Source organism: Leptonychotes weddellii, chromosome 12 (genome assembly GCF_054177405.1).
Source record: "Leptonychotes weddellii isolate Sample4059 chromosome 12, ASM5417740v2, whole genome shotgun sequence".
NCBI classification, from domain to species: Eukaryota; Metazoa; Chordata; class Mammalia; order Carnivora; family Phocidae; genus Leptonychotes; species Leptonychotes weddellii.
In genome coordinates this window covers 76617411-76634463 of record NC_138380.1, presented here as the reverse complement: position 1 = coordinate 76634463, position 17053 = coordinate 76617411, and the positions used below count along the sequence as shown (strand labels likewise).

The window sequence follows — 17053 nt, the reverse complement described above, 5'->3', positions numbered from 1 at the left end:
CTACTACGTCAGGGTTGAGTTGGGGAATCTGCATTTTAAATGAGCTCCTCAGGGGACTTCTTAGGCCAAATAAACAGAATCGATGCTCTAAAGGAAATGACCCAATTACAGGAAGTCACACTGCGGAGGAGAAGCAAGGTGAGTAAGACACTCTGTCCAAAGGATACAGAAAGAGGTAATGGAGTCCCAAGCAGGTGAGTGGAACACAGAGGCAGACAAACAGAGGAGACAGTATGTAAGAGTTCAATATTTCTGAAGCCACCATTTAGATCTGTTTATGAATAGCCTTCACCAGGGTAAGGCAGGAGAGACTGCAGTTCACCAAAAACAGGACCAATCAGAACATGTCAGAAACCAGTTCTGAAAATTAAAGCACACAGAGGAGAAATAGGAACAATTCAAGTAGCAATGTACCATTCCAGAGTTATCACTGGCCCATAGGATAACAGCTGGTTGGCAATAAAGAGATGTAGGGAACAAGAGGAGGCTGGCAGGAGGCTGGGAGGAATGATGGGCTTCATCTGTGTTAGCCAGGATTTGACTGACAATAAAAGAAGCCATTCTAGCTAAGTTAAACTCAAAGGGATTTAATATAAAGAACTAAGTGTTTACAAAATGGTTAGAAAGTGTGGAGAAACAGGCTTCAGGATGAGCTTCCAGGAATAATCACCAGACATGCCAACCTGTGCAATGGTCAGAGAACTGGGGAATGACCAGAAAGCTGAGCAATAAGGAAATGGCAGCCTCAACTCCTGGCTCCAGGCACACTGCCTCAGGGCAGATCCATGCCATCAAAATGGATGTCCCTGGCACCCACAGAAATAGGTACCAGACCCTGGGTACATCGTCAGAGAAAAACCAGAGCCTCCATATCCTTGCTTGCTAGTGGAAACAGCAGAAAGTGCCACCTCTGTCTCATTTCTGTCTTCCAAATATAACATTCATATGTCTGCTTTGGCAAGAGCTGGGCCACATATGGAATCTGAGGAAGTCTGGGAAATGGAAGCTTTAGCTCTCTGTCCCCTAGCACGTTACAAGGGGAGAGAGGTGGAGTAGTATGGGCCATATATCTCTCTCAGCATCATACTTAGCTATAAGCTTCTCTACTAAACTGGAAGCTATCAGAGACCAGGGACCTGATATTAACTGTTTCAGAAGTCTCAGCACTTAGCAGAGTGTCTGATGAATAGGAGGAAAAGGAAGGAAGAGAGGAAGGAAGGAAGGAAGGAAGGAAGGAAGGAAGGAAGAGAGGAAGGAAGGGAGGGAAAGTGGGTAGCAAGGAGCTCAAGACCAAGTCCAGGCAGAGTCTACAGGTAGGAAACATCGGAAAATTCTGTTTTGGCAATATTTAAAATTTAAGATGAAATGAAGCAAGAACTGATACTAATAATTCTTATTTCTTAGTAGCTTTTGATTTCAGTCTGCTTCTCTTCATTTCCATGACTATGAACTTGATACAGTTCAAATTCCTTACATCTGAAAAAAATCAATTGTCTCCTAACTGGTGCCCTGCCCAATTCCTCTCAATTCCTCCCCATTCTACACACTGCTCTCAGACTGGGTTTCCTAAAATAGTGGTCTTCAAACTTTTTACTTGCAAACGCTTCCAAAATAATTTTGTAAAGCTTTGTATCTTCTTGCACATTAAGCTGACATCTAAAACTTTTCATCTCAAGTTAAAAATACTTGCAAAGGATATAACTTCCAGTGCGTTGTAAATATTATCATTAAAAAATATATACAGCTCTTTCCCATCTTGCAAGATGGCAGGCAAAAAAGCTGAGAAGCCGGATACTAAGGAGAAGAAACCTGAAGCTAAGAAGGCTGATGCCGGTGGCAAGGCTAAGAAGGGTAACCCCAAGGCTAAAACGCCAAAGAAGGGGAAGCCCCACTGCAGTCGAAACCCTGTCCTTGTCAGAGGAATTAGCAGATATTCCCGATCAGCTATGTATTCCAGAAAGGCCATGTACAAGAGGAAGTATTCGGCAGCTAAATCCAGGGTTGAAAAGAAAAAGAAGGAGAAAGTTCTTGCTACCGTCACAAAACCAGTTGGTGGTGACAAGAACAGTGGTACCCGAGGGGTTAAACTTCGCAAAAAGCCTAGGTATTACCCTACTGAAGATGTGCCTCGAAAGCTGTTGAGCCACGGCAAAAAACCTTTCAGTCAGCACGTGAGAAAGCTGCGAGCTAGTATCATTCCCGGGACCATTCTGATCATCCTCACTGGGCGCCACAGAGGCAAGAGGGTAGTTTTCCTGAAGCAACTGAGCAGTGGCTTGCTACTTGTGACCGGACCTCTGTCCCTCAGTTGAGTTACTCTGTGTAGAACACACCAGAAATTCGTCATTGCTACTTCTACCAAAATTGGTATCAGCAGTGTGAAAACCCCCAAACATCTCACTGATGCTTACTTCAAGAAGAAGTTGCGTAAGCCCAGACACCAGGAGGGTGAGATCTTTGACATCGAGAAAGAGAAATAACGAGATTACAGAGCAGTGCAAGGTTGATCAGAAAGCCGTGGACTCGCAAATTCTGCCAAAAATCAAAGCTGTTCCTCAGCTTCAGGGCTACCTCTGCTCTGTGTTTTCTCTCACAAATGGAGTTTACCTTCACAAATTGGTGTTCCAAATTTCTTACAAAGAACGTAATTAAATAACTGATCCATTTAAAAAAAAATATATATATATACACACATATATAACAGCACTTACAAGATATACCTAACAGTATCTAAATACCACATCATCTATTTAAATACATGAACAAGTTGTTCTTTAATAATCAGAGATTTTGCATCTTTCCTTTCTCTCCTTGAAATCATATTTCTATTCTGCTTCTACCAAAAACTTTCATCCTAATATGACATATTTTTTAAATTTATTTTTTATTTTTTAAAAGATTTTATTTATTTATTTGACAGAGAGACAGCGAGAGAGGGAACACAAGCAGGGGGAGTGGGAGAGGGAGAAGCAGGCTTCCCGCCGAGCAGGGAGCCCGAAGCGGGGCTGAATCCCAGGACCCTGGGATCATGACCTGAGCTGAAGGCAGACGCTTAACGACTGAGCCACCCAGGCACCCCCCACCTTGTTTTTAAAGATTTCTAACATGAATATTTTTATTCTTCAAAGACTTTGGTCAATTACCTTATCACAACAAAAGGCATAAATTGTTGAAATTATATTTTTTAATTTGAGGTGACCATGAAGCTATATTTAAAAATTATTACGGATCGGGGCACCTGGGTGGCTCAGATGGTTAAGCCTCTGCCTTCGGCTCAGGTCATGATCCCGGGGTCCTGGGATTGAGCCCCGCATCGGGCTCCCTGCTCCACGGGAAGCCTGCTTCTCCCCCTCCTTCCTGCTCGAGCTCTCTCTCACTATCTCTGTCTCAAATAAATAAATAAAATATTAAAAAAAAATTATTACGGATCAAGTTATTTCAACTACTATTAGCATAGTGTTGATGAAAACAACATGGGTTATAAGTTTTGCTAAGTAATTAGACAGAAAAATCAAATTTTTTATTTTAGATGTATCTTAATGAGCTGGATGGAGACTGGCTACTTTTGCTAAAATTAGGTCAAGTATCTAATTTTTGCGAAAATTAGGTCAGGTATCAACTTAGCCATAATTACTTACTACTTGTAGCTAAAGTGAGACAGGTTTCAACATCAGTTTTCTCCTCCCACCTTTTTGTGTTTTGAAAATGTTGAGAAAAAAACTGTTTATGTAAATAAGTAGGTGGGGATAGAAGGAGCTTTGCTACAGCAATGCTCTCAATTCTTTGTACTTTCAGTCATATGCCAAAAATCACAGGGAAAACTAGCACCAGATTGTGTTTTTAATTATCAGTTGACAACTGATTGTAGATCTTCTTGCAATTTTACTGAAAGCAAAGTAGGAAACCATCTAACTACAAAAGAACTTATTACTCATTTGTTAGTGTGACTCCCTTTCTCAACACTGATACCAATACCTACACTACGTTTCTGATTATATCCGTGGACTACAGAGGTTTTTCTACTGCAGGATAACATGCTATACAAAGATTAGGGTGAGAAGGGGGCCTCTCTTCTTTAAAATATGAGATAATGGGGAAGGGATGTGTGGAAGCAGAACTGGAAATATATCCTCAGGCAGATCAGGCTTTTTAAAATTATCTTTTCAGCTTTATTGATGTGTAATTGACAAATAAAATTATTAGATATTTAATGTGTACAATGTGATGATCTGATATATTATATATTGTGAAAGGATTCACTCCACTGAGTTAATTAACACATCCATCACATCACTTTTAGTGTATGTGTGAGAATATTTAAGTTCTCTCTAAGCAAATCTCAATTATACAATGCAGCGTTATCAATTATAGTCATATTATACATTAGACCCGCAGACCTTGTTCATCTTATAACTGAAAGTTTGTGCCTTTTTACCAACCTCCCTCTATTTTCCTCACCTCCCAGACATTGTAAACTACTTTTCTACTCTCTGTTTCTATGAGTTTAATTTATTTTTTAGATCCCGCATGTAAGGGATGCCATGCAGTATTTGCCTTTCTCTGTCTGGCTTATTTCCTTACCACAGTGCCTTCCGGGTTCATCTAGATTGCTGCAAATGACAGGATTTCCTTCTTTTTTAAGGCCGAATAATATTCCACTGTATACATATACCACATTTTCTTGATCCATTCACACAAGAATGGACACTTAGACTGCTTTCCCACCTTGAATATTGTAAATAATGTTGCAAGAAGCATGGGAGTCCAGTTATCTGCTCAAGATAGTTATTTCCTTTCCTTTGGATACATACTCAGAAGTAGAATTGTTGGATCACATGGTAGGTCTACCTTTAATGTTGTAAGAAACCTCCATATTGTTTTCCACAGTGACTACACCAATTTACGTTTCCACTACCAATGTTCAAGTGTTCCCTTTTCTCCACATCTTCACCAACACTTGACATCTCTTTATTTTGCATATTAACGCCTTACTGGGTATGTGGTTTGCAAATATTTTCTCCCATTTCATAGGTTGCCTTTTCATTTTGGTGATGGTTTTCTTTGCTGTGAAGAAGCCTTTTAGTTTGATGTAGTCTCACTTGCTTATTTTTGCTTTTGTTGTCTAATTAAAAAAAAAATCATTGCCAAGATCAGTTTGAAAGAGCTTACCCCCTCTGAATTTTCTTCCAAGAGTTTGACAGTTTCAGGCATTACATCCAAGTCATTAAACCACTAAATCCACTTGAGTTAGTTTTGTGGTATGGTGTAAGATAGGGGTCTAGTTTCATTCTTTTGCACGTGGCTGCTAAGTTTTCCCAACATCATTTATTGATACTATCTTTTTTGCTATGGTCTTGTGGGTCTTGTGGATGCAAGCTCCACTGGCTTTCAAAGCTAGGTGTTTTGGGGGCCAGTCATGTGGGACACTAAATGGGGGGGTCCAAACCCTTCACTCCTCAGGGAGAAATGGGGAGTTAGGAGTGCGGAGCGTGGGGGGAGGTTTATGGCAACAGCATGTCTCAGCCTTTCCTACATGTTTTGATGTGGGTATTTTCTTTTTCATCTGATGTGTAGAAGTTGCTTGGCTAGTTTCTGGGGCTCTTTCAGTAAGAACTGCTCCACGTGTAGCTGTACTCTCAGTGAGTCCATGGATAAGGGGAGCTCAAGAGCCTCCTGTATCACCATCTTGGTCTTCTCTCCAGAAATTATTTTTTCAGATCAATTTTAAGGAATGGAAAGGGAAACGGAATATTCAGAATCTTGATTCCTTTAAAGCTCTCCTTGGCCTTTATATCTATTGTAAAGTCTTCCTACATCATAGTATAGGTAAATTGAAGACTGCTACCCTAAAATAACTTGCCTAAGTAGTATCTCCTCATTGGCGTAAAATACTCACACTTTGAAAAAAATCTTAAAAGGATGAGAACAACTAACCATTTAAATCTGTATTTTAAAAGAGCTTACTATTAAGTAACAACTGGTAAACATATGGGCAATGTTATTGTTCTTAGAACGGACGGACATTTTTTCATTTAATATTTCTAAAATTTTCCCCAAAATGTAGGATTTCTTTTTGCACAAGAAGCTGTTGTTAAATCAACAGTGCATTTTACAGCTTGAGAAAATACACTTGTAAAGACGGTGGTGGGCAGGAATGGAGTGGTGGTTTATTGTTCTTGGTCCTGCCATCCCATAGCCAACTGGAAGCTTCCTCTAAAGCTTAGTTGTGAGTTGTTACCGTGTACTGGAGCCTTGTGCCTGGGCCTTGCCTCCAGTGATCTGTTCTGGAACATGTGTGGTGGGGGGCGGCTCTCAAAGCATTCCAAGCGATGTGGGTGCAAATTAACCTTAGTCACACCTTGGGGAACTTTCACCTAAAGGGAAAGTGTCCCGGAAAATGTATAAATTGAAATCTGCAGAGGTGATTTATGAAATGAAAGTGTTAATTAAACAGAATTTGGAGCAAGAAGACCACTACAAAATGCATGTATTATGAGTTCAGGATTGACTTGAATAGGAAGAGCACAACCTTGTCCCAGTTGTTCATCTCCACTGGATCTCTGAGGTCAGAAGGTGAGCTCAGACTGGTGAGCTCACTCTGTGCTCTGGAGTCTGTGGGATCTCCCAGGGAAGAACAGGACCCACTGAGTCACCTTACCATTTCTATAACAAAACATTTTATATGCTGGAAAGGCTCTGAAGACACCTCATTCTATAAGCTACTTTACAGACTAAACAATTTGAATGGAAGAGAGACCTGATTTCAAAAAGATCTTTATTGTCCAAGGATGCCTGGAGTTCTTAAAAGTTTTTTTTCAATAGGTGGAGGAGGGCACTATAAAGAGGACAAATAAATCAATGTAACTTGATACATTGTAACCGAGAGAAAAATACCTCTACATTTACATTTCATAATATTTATTCATAGTGCAGAAATACCGTAAAATAAAAAAACAATGATGAGCTAAAATAAGTCAGGCACTCTTTGGGGTAAAAGGTAGAATTTTTAGTATACATTAATTTGTTAGTTTTACAGTATGTATTTAGTTGCCTACTTAGTTATCTCTAGAATTCCAAAAAGATTGTTTATCTACATATGAATATGTATTAAAATTCTTTAGAGCAAAAGGTATTAGAGGTCCTTATAAAGAACTCAAGATTCCCCTGACCTATGGAAGGGATAATGAACTGATGACATCGAAGTATACATGGATCTTTATATTTGTGAAAACAATTATTCCTTTCCCACCTACAAATACAAGATGAAGGGTGACTATAATGTGACTTTTAAAAAAACTTTCTATTATTGAAAGCTTTGAACATGTGCAAAAAAACATGTGCAGGACCAAATATGATGAACCTCATATGGCTACCCACTAAATCATCTGTACTCCCCACACTGCCCTCTCCTCCCACCACTGGATTATTTTAAAGCACATCTCACCTTATTATTTCAGTATGTGTCTCTAAAAAATGATTTTTTTAAGAGATATAAGCACAATATCACACCTAAAAATGAACAATATGTGACTATTTTAAAATATACTAGAATTTGCATATCCAAAGGAGTGTTCTCAGAGAATCACCTTAAAAGGCTATAAAGTGATGCCAACACTTTTCAAAACATTTTTGGAATACGTCTCAGGATTATTTTCAGAATGTGCAACATATTCCTTAATTATCCCAAATGATGACAAATCTTTACTCCTCAAGGATAGAGTTGACTTGGAAACAGTCAAAAGTCTTTGGGAATAAACCCCAATTAATAGGAGGAGTAATCAGACTAGGCAAGATTGGTTTTGTTAAAGAGAGTAATAGACACAGAGAGGCACAAGGTGTGTCCCTTTCATGAAAGGAGTCTGATGCTCATAAACTAGCCAAGAAATGACCTACTCAATGGCCAGAGATGCTGGGTGAGAAAGAGAGCTCTGTTGTACTGGAGGCTGAAGCAGGAGTCAACCAGAGGAGAATGTGAGAGGCAGCTGAGAGCCAGCCAACTGGTGAAAGGAAGTTATGCTTAATCTTTGTACCCTAAATTCCAGTGATTCCAGGCCACTTCCAGGATTTATCTTGCATTTCAGGCCTCCGTGCTTTTGCAAACAATGTTCCCTGTGATTGGAATGCCTACTCCCACTGGGGGAACCCACTGAGTGAATCTCTAGTCATCCTTTAAGACCTCGATCAAATATTAGCACATTTCTTGCCTCTCTCTCTCTGGCACAACAAGGATTGTTCCATTGTCTGGTCCTGGTTGTGCTTTGTAAGTATTTCTTTTAACATCTCTGTGATGACTTCATAATTATTCAGATATGTATATATTTCCCCAGCTGGACTGGGAGCCTCATGACTGTACCTTGGGCACACAAACAGTGACTAGCACATAGTAGGCCCTCAGGAACCATTTGTTCAGTACACAGGAACAAGTAATAATCTGTGTATCTTTACATGGTTTAGACCCCAAAATGTCCCCATAATACAGCAAAGTAGTTGCAGGCTCAAAATGTTATAAAATAAAACAAAGAAGAAAAACCTTATGCAAGAGCAGTTTTTGTAACAGAAACCCTGGAAGTATCAGATGTTGGCAGTGGAAAGTTACAACACAGAACTGCCCAAAGAAATGTTAGTAATTCCTTTTTCCTCTTTTTTAAAAATAAAATTTCCAGGGGCGCCTGGGTGGCTCAGTCGGTTAAGCGTCTGCCTTTGTCTCAGGTTATAATCCTAGGGTCCTGGGATAGAGCCCCACATCCGGTTCCTTGCTCAGTGGGGAGCCTGCTTCTCCCTCTTCCTCTGCCTCCAGCTCTCCCTGCTTGTGCTCTCTCTCTATCTATGTGTCAAATAAATAAATAAAATCTTGAACAATAAAAAAATGAAAAAAAAATTTCCAAATTCATTTTTTGGGATGGTAAAATTTTTTTTTGAGGGATTAATCCTTGAGGAGTCAGCAAATTAAGTACCAGTTAAAATTGAGTTCAAACTTAGTTGATCCTCATTTTTCTCAAAATAAATTTGGAAGGCAGAACAAAAAGCATAAAAAATGAATCATCTACTTCAAAGGAGACAGATGACTGACCCGTAAGGTCATCATGTAAAAACTATAGAAATTTGGAATGACTGAAACTAGGACTTAATAGATCTCTTGTCAGGACAATTCATACACTCTCTCGCATTCTCGCCCTCTTTCTGCCCCAGAGCAAGAACAAACGCATCCGCCATTCCTACACCAATGACCTGGCCCTGGGCCTGGGTGGGAAGCAGAAGCATCTCTGCCAGAATTATGCCAGCGGCAGAGCCTCACCTGCCACACCTGTGGTAAGTTCTAGGCGGAGAAATAGAGGCTTTTGTGGGTAGACCAGGTGGGTAGAAAGAAGAAAGGGAGAGCCACCCGTCAAGAACAATTGCATCTGATGTCACCTGTTCTTGGCTGAACCTGAATTTTACCCAGACAATAAAGCCTGTTTTTTTTTGTTTTTTCCCATTCTTAAATAACATTTATTATTGTTGCAAAGCAGTCTTTTTCATTAACAGTTCTCACATTTAAAGCTATTATCGGTTATGGTTATAGAAGCAGATTTCATTGAGTGCTCTAGATGAAGTAAAGCCTGTTTTTTTTCAGAGTGTTTTCCAAGCCCCAGTGGACTCATCGCATATTTTCAAACTAGTTTTTTTTTTTTTAATTCAGTAAGTCCACAGAAATTTTTGCAATCCTTCTTGTCAGGTGGTAAATATTATATTGAACCACGTGTGCATGGGAATAACCTGATTTGGATACAGAAGAGACAGGATTGAAGTAGTTGAACAGGTTTGCTTGGTTTTAATGGTTACATTGCACAACCAGGGCAAGGTATCCCATGATATCAAAGGTTCTAACTCAACCCGGAAATCCGGTCAAACTACCCAGGGATTCACAATAAGCACTTCAGCTCCACAACAAAGGAATGATTTCACTGACCTCATGACACGTGGCCTCTTGGATTCTGTGACCATTTCCAACTGAAGAATATATTAAATAAATGAGCATTTGCTTTTTTTGCTAGTTTTATAAAGAAAATTTATTTTTTAAAATAGGAATGGAATCCAAAATTATAGTCTAAAATGAATGCATGCACACAAAAGTTGAAAATACAGATATGATGCAAATCCAAATAACAGTATCATTTTTATCCTGTTGAAAACAGTGTATTTTTTTTAAGATTTTATTTATTTGAGAGAAAGAGACAGATAGTGACAGAGATAGCGAGAGAGAGCACAAGCAGGGAGGAGAGGGAGAAGCAGGCTCCCACTAAGCAGGGAGCCTGATGTGGGGCTGGATCCCAGGACCCTGGGATCATGACCTGAGCCGAAGGCAGCTGCTTAACCGACTGAGCCACCCAGACGCCCCGAAAACAGCATATTTTGATGATTACCTCATAAAGAATTTTACATTCCAAGGAAAAAGTGAAATGTTTGAGACCTTCTTTTATCCTCTTAATACCAAAAGGTAAGATTTAATCTTGTTTCCAGATTTCAGGAAAAGTTATATGAGCGATACTTTCTTAAATTCTCAGGGAAAACAAATTAAAATATTTAAAATGATTTTTCAAACTGTATATATTAACAGTTTTCTCTGAAGATCAATGTATTTAAATTGAGATCTATCTTTCCTAAAGAAGGTTTAGTTTTTATTTGTTGGGTCCAACTTTTACATATGGAAGTTCAAAACTGTTCATTGTAACTGATGCTTTCTAGTTAATCATCAATTCAGTTCCCATTAATAATGCAAACTTTTACATGCAGATCTATCCATGATATTCTATTTGCCTGGAGGAACCACGTATTAAAAGGATGACAGAGAATTCATCACTCTCATTACTTCTTGTAAGCACATTCATGGAAATAAGGCATCAATTATGGTAAGTAAATCTTTATAGACTGCTAAGGGCTAAGACTACAAACTTTTTTTTTTTTTTTAAAGATTTTATCTATTTATTTGAGAGAGAGAGAGCACAAGTGGGGAAGGAGCTACAGGCAGAGGGAGAAGCAGACTCCACACTGAGCAGGGAGCCCAATGCGGGACTCAATCCCAGGACCCCGGGATCATGACCTGAGCTAAAGGCAGACGCTTAACCAACGGAGCCACCCAGGAGCACTGACACTAACTTTTTTTTTTCTTTTAAAGAATACAGTCCATTTGTAATCCTCCAATTTAGATTTCTTTGAGGTTTCCTCATTAGTAGATCAAAATATGTATTTCTGGCAAGAATGCTTAATGAGTGATGTGTCTTCTTCATGCATCACTTCAGGGGGCACACAGAGAGTTTTTTCTCATTAGTAATGTAACTTGGTCACTTGGTTAAGGTCGTGCCCATTAGCAAAACAAGGTAAATTACTGGTTGCAATAAAGAAATAATTAGATGACATTTTAGAGTTATTTTGTGTGGGTTATTTTCTGAATATTAAAATTTCCTATTTAATGACAAAATACCAACCACACAAAGTAAGAAAAGATACAGGTCCTGCTATTATATGAAATGCCAGGGATCAAGGCAAGAAATATTACTTATATCAACGACTAATTGGACTGCATGATCAGATAAAAATAGCTTTGACTTATTTCACTCCCTGCAAAACATTTTATGTACATGATTTCAAAGCTTTATGGCAGTCCTGAAAGTCTTGAATTCCAGCTCCATTTTGCAAAGGAGGAAACTGAGGCCAGAGAATTCAGTGATTCTTTTGGGGTTAAGAAATAGTAAGAAGAAAAGACAGTATTTGAATTCAAATCTACCTGGATCTCAAACCCTTGCTTATTTGAGGATATCACACTGCAATTCTTTTAAATTGAAAAAATCTGTTTCTATATGTCAGCCCACACCAAATATAAGTATTATTAATTCTTCTCCATATAAAAAGATTATCTTTTCAAGAAAATTTTTTAAAATGGTAATGGCAAATTTTAAAAAATTATCTCGAGTATATTTTATATTTTTTTTATTTTTAAAGATTTTTATTTATTTATTTGACAGAGAGAGAGGACACAGCGAGAGAGGGAACACAAGCAGGGGGAGTGGGAGAGGGAGAAGCAGGCTTCCCGCTGAGCAGGGAGCCTTGATGCGGGGCTTGAGCCCAGGACCCTGGGATCGTGACCTGAGCCGAAGGCAGACGCTTAACCAACTGAGGCACCCAGGCGCCCCAAGAGTATATTTTAAAATAGGCACTGGAAATAATGGACAGCTGGTATGCCAGCTTTAAGTAAGACGTGGTGTATGTATTGAACTTTTGCTTACTTACTCACTTATTGAACTTTATTTATCAGATGTCTCTCTATTGCAGACATTTTTTTCCTTTTTCATGTTCTCCTATTTAGCCTTATTACTCATCTATATCTTTCTTTCTGTTTGGATCTCTAGATCTCTCTCTCTCATTCAGGCCTCTTTCCTTTCCAAATATTTATCCACCTTTTCGATGTTTCCTTGTTTCCAATATACCACAGCTAATAAGGACTTGGGCACTGAAGATTGTTATAGAGATCGGTCCTGAACCCTATGACATTTTGCATTTCCATTAATAATTTAAATGATGATAATTAAGAGTAATTCCAAAGTGGCTGGAGTGGCTACAGCCTAGGAAAACTGCATTAAAACTAGAATTTCTAACAAGACAGGAAAACAGATGGAGAAGAACAGAAAATGCTTTGCAAGTATCAGTAGCACAATTACTTTAGGAAAGAAAAATAGGGGTGTCTGGCTGGCTCAGTCACTCTGATCTTGGGGTTCTAAGTTCAAGCCCCACGTTGGTTTGTAGAGATTACTTAAAAATAAATTATTTTTGAGACAGAGAGTGGGGGTGGGCAGAGGGAGAGAATCTCAAGCAGACTCCCTGCTGAGCATGGAGCCTGACATGGGGCTCAGTCTCAGGACCCATAAAATCATGACCTGAGCCAAAATCACCAGTCAGATGCTTAACTAACTGTGCCACCCAGGTGCCTGTTGGCTGTTCACATTTTAAAATGTATGCATCTTATAGAAATATTGGAAAAATAAATGTTATAGATATATTATAAATTAATTAAAGATTCCAAGGAAAAATATCCAAAAGCTTTAAAAGATATACAATCAGATCTATAAGGACAAATTTAAGAAAATGAGCTTATTGGTTGACTCTGTATTTCAAAACTATTAATATGGACTGTATTAAAGCATCAAACTCTTCAGATAAGGCCATAGAAATATTATTTATAGGATCAAAGACTATTTGGAGTCTAGGATCTAATAATAGTAGATACTATTTGCTTTATGAGTATCATCTACAAAGCACTTATTATTATTTCTAAACTTTACACAGTCCTCAAAGGAAGGAATATTAGCTCCAACTTCTAATATCTTTCACTGATAAGCATTTTATTTCTTTTTTTTTAAACAGCATTCTTTTTTTTTTTTTTTTTTAGATTTTATTTATTTATTTGACAGAGAGAGACACAGCGAGAGAGGGAACACAAGCAGGGGGGAGTGGGAGAGGGAGAAGCAGGCTTCCCCCTGAGCAGGGAGCCAGATGCGGAGTTCGATCCCAGGACCCTGGGATCATGACCTGAGCTGAAGGCAGACGCTTAACGATTGAGCCACCCAGGTGCCCAAGCATTTTATTTCTTAATCAATAGGTGCTTGCTTTAAAAAATAAATACCTGCTGAAGAAAAAAGCCTTTTTAATCATTCATATCTAAATGAAAAACATTTCATCAGGTAATCACTTCGCTCCACTCAATACCTAATAAGTAGCTGTTTTGAAGGGGGAAGGGCGAGGGATGGAATAAATTGGGGGTACTGGGATTTAATGGGGCAGCCAGTTTGAGCTGAGCATCAGAGTAGGACTACTGGGACTTACAGGGCATGATGGGCACATTGTAATTTGTTCTACACCTCACCAGCCAACAACCACTCCTTCATGCATTCTCTGCTTAAGAGTTTGGGAAGGCTCCTTGGTGAGTAAATTTCTGTCCAGCTTGTGCCCATTGTCACAGCAGGGCAGACAAAATGGAGTAGGGATCATATATGGTAGATGCAAAGATGAACTTCCTGCTTACAAGGATGAATAAGCACTGGAACCAGCTACCCAGAGAGAGAGTCTGTGGAATCTTCATCCCAAAAGAAGTAGATATATCACGGGAAAAAGTTCTCTAATGGAAAGACGCTCTCTGGACCACATACACCTGACTAGACATGACCAGGGATACTGAAGGAGGACAAAGCTTTGCTATAAGTGAGAGGCACAGGAGTTGTGTTTTTAAAAAAATGCTATGAGTATTCATTTCTGTCCAAAGCAAAAACAGATACTTATCACTTTACAAAATTTTCTTATTCTGCAAGAAATCTAGTAAAGAGACCATCTGGAGAACCTTATAGTTCAGGTTTCCAGAACTGATTTTTTTTTTTTTTTTTAATAAATGACCCTTCCTAATTTTTTTAAATAACAGAAGTACTTCCAATTAGAAATTGGTAATGGGTAAGCCAACTTGGGGGAACTTTATACACCTAAAATATGCTCTTATGATTTCTCTAAACCCCCACATTCCCCCAAATTTATAAGCATATGCCAGGAAAACAGGGGGTGAGCAAGGGGAGGTATGGGTGGGGAGGACAGAAAGTTCAAGCACTGGATTTTGTTCACTTAGTTCACTGATTTTGCTCCCCTGCCAACAACATCCTTCTCTCCACAAAAAGTTAACAATTATCACAGTGTCCTCTTGTTTACTCATTAAAATGTGAGTGCCAGGGTGCCTGGGTGGCACAGTTGGTTGAGTGTCTGACTCTTGATTTCGGCTCAGGTCATGATCTCGGGATCTTGAGATCCAGCCTCACGCTGGGCTCTGTGCTCAGGAGGAGTCTGCTTGAGATTCTCTCCCTCTGCCCCTCCCCCTGCTCGCCCCCATGGTGCACGTGTGCGCTCCCTCTCTGAAATAAATCTTTTTAAAAAACGTGCCTACGATGTATTAGGCAAAGAATTAAACTGGTCCAATATGTACTGTGGGACTTTGGGCAGGTTACCTAACCTCCTTTGGAGCAAGTCTCCTCACAGTACTGCCAGCATTACAATCCTTACTTCATGCACTCTGTTGTCAGGTTACTTAACCCAAGTCTGTTCCCTCATGTATGAGATGCCATGGACAGGACCTGAGAACATATAATACCTATAAAAAATGCCTAGCATAATGTCTTACACTGTCTTTCCTATGAGAGCCTCAATGAAGTTAATCCTATTCCTTCTGCTATCTCTGGAGAGGCTCCTCAGCCATTTCAAACTAATGTCACACATAATTTCCCATGAAAACAAAGGACAGGAGTAGGGAAAACTGTTAGGTTTATATTTTGGAGTTTGACACAGGCTTCACATTACAATATTTTATCTCTCATCCTTTAATTGCTCATTATGATCAAAATCATCTGGCATGTGTATTAGCTGTCTGCGTGTCCAAAGTCAAGGCTCAAAATAAATGCATATATGAGAACTTGACCAGAAACACTTGACTTTATCAGAAATACAAATGGTTACATCAAATAGCCAGATAAAAGTGTGAGGGTCTTGGGGTGCCTGGTGGCTCAGTTGTTAAGTGTCTGCCTTCGGCTCAGGTCATGATCCCAGGGTCCTGGGCTCAAGGCCCGCATGGGGCTCCCTGCTCCGTGGGAAGCCTGCTTCTCCCTCTCCCACTCCCCCTGCTTGTGTTCCCTCTCTCGCTGTGTCTCTGTCAAATAAATAAATAAAATCTTAAAAAAAAAAAGTTTGAGGGTCTGGAACTTTTTCTGGTTATTTTTAATCCCTTGCCTCTTATTATTTTCATTGTTTGTATTAATAATTTTAAATGTTCTGTCCAAACTAGATCCATGGAATATTTTAATTTTTTTCCTATTTAAGTGCAAACCCTCACTTTACTGTGGGTGAAACTTAACTTTCTATAGATTTCATGAAAACCATAGTTGAATATAGAATTTAATATGTAGATATCTCAGAGAGCAAGCTGACAGTAAGAACAATTTTTCCTTAGAATCAAGAGATGTACACATCATATATAAATACTTAGGGACCATCTAATGAGATATTCATGAACATTCTAGGACACATACAGAACAAGCATATATGTAGTGACATCAATAAATACCTGTTGAGTTAATGAAAATAAAAGATCTCAGAAGGGTTTTGAGTCTTGAAACCTGTTGTGATCAATATTTTTTTCATTGTATACTAAGTGGACATTCTAAGAGGCATAGCAATTATCGAGTCTATATTAATTCAATCTACAATCACCCCCCAAAATTACAAAATTAATCTATATTTCTTCAGCTTTCATATAAGTCCATTTATTTAACATTATGTTCTTGGACTTCTGCCAAAAGCTTATGCTGAAACAACCACATAAGGACTATTCTGGCATCTTTCAGAAAATTGTAATTTGATGACACTTTTGTTTATCCTCCATAATAAGATCTGTGTGGTAAATTTGTCTTTGAATTTAATGCTTGGCAATATTTGTTTCTTCTCACCAACTAGTATGTTTCATTTTAGTTGTTAGTAAGAACTATGCAGCTTGTATTTCCTCCTTTTCTTAAAAAGATTTTATTTTTTGAGAGAGAGAGAGAGTGTATGAGAGAGAGGGCACAAGTGGCGGGGGGAGGGGCAGAGGCAGAAGGATAAGCACAGGTGAGCAGAGAGCCTGACCTGGGGCTCGATCCCAGGACCCTGGGATCATGACCCAAGCCAGAGGCAGAGGCTTAACCAGCTGAGCCGCCCAGGCATGCCTTACATTTCCCTTTTTACCAAGAAGTCCAGAGTTAAGTTTTCTACTCAATTTTAACATCTACTCATTCTTTTCAGATTAATGATCCACCATCCGTACACCTTCTACTCCCAACAACCTGTTTGAAAACTGACTTGTTTTTTCTCTCTTGTGTTTTTTTTAAATGTCTCTGTACTTCATTATAAGCTACTCCAAATCTTTTTAGAAAGAATACAGATAAATAATTTTATACTGTCAAACTAAGTATGATTTTTTTCTTCATTTAGCAATTATTTTGATTAAAGCTAACAT

At 38.9% G+C, this 17053-nt stretch overlaps 1 protein-coding gene and 1 pseudogene across 3 annotated transcripts in view; one reads left to right on the top strand and one right to left on the bottom strand.

Annotated features, from left to right (window-relative positions):
* Nucleotides 1-17053, bottom strand: part of GSAP (gamma-secretase activating protein) — a 178692-nt gene that overhangs the window by 144926 nt on the left and 16713 nt on the right. The gene's annotated exons all lie outside the window — the stretch shown is intronic.
* Nucleotides 1751-2657, top strand: LOC102744823 (large ribosomal subunit protein eL6 pseudogene; annotated as a pseudogene).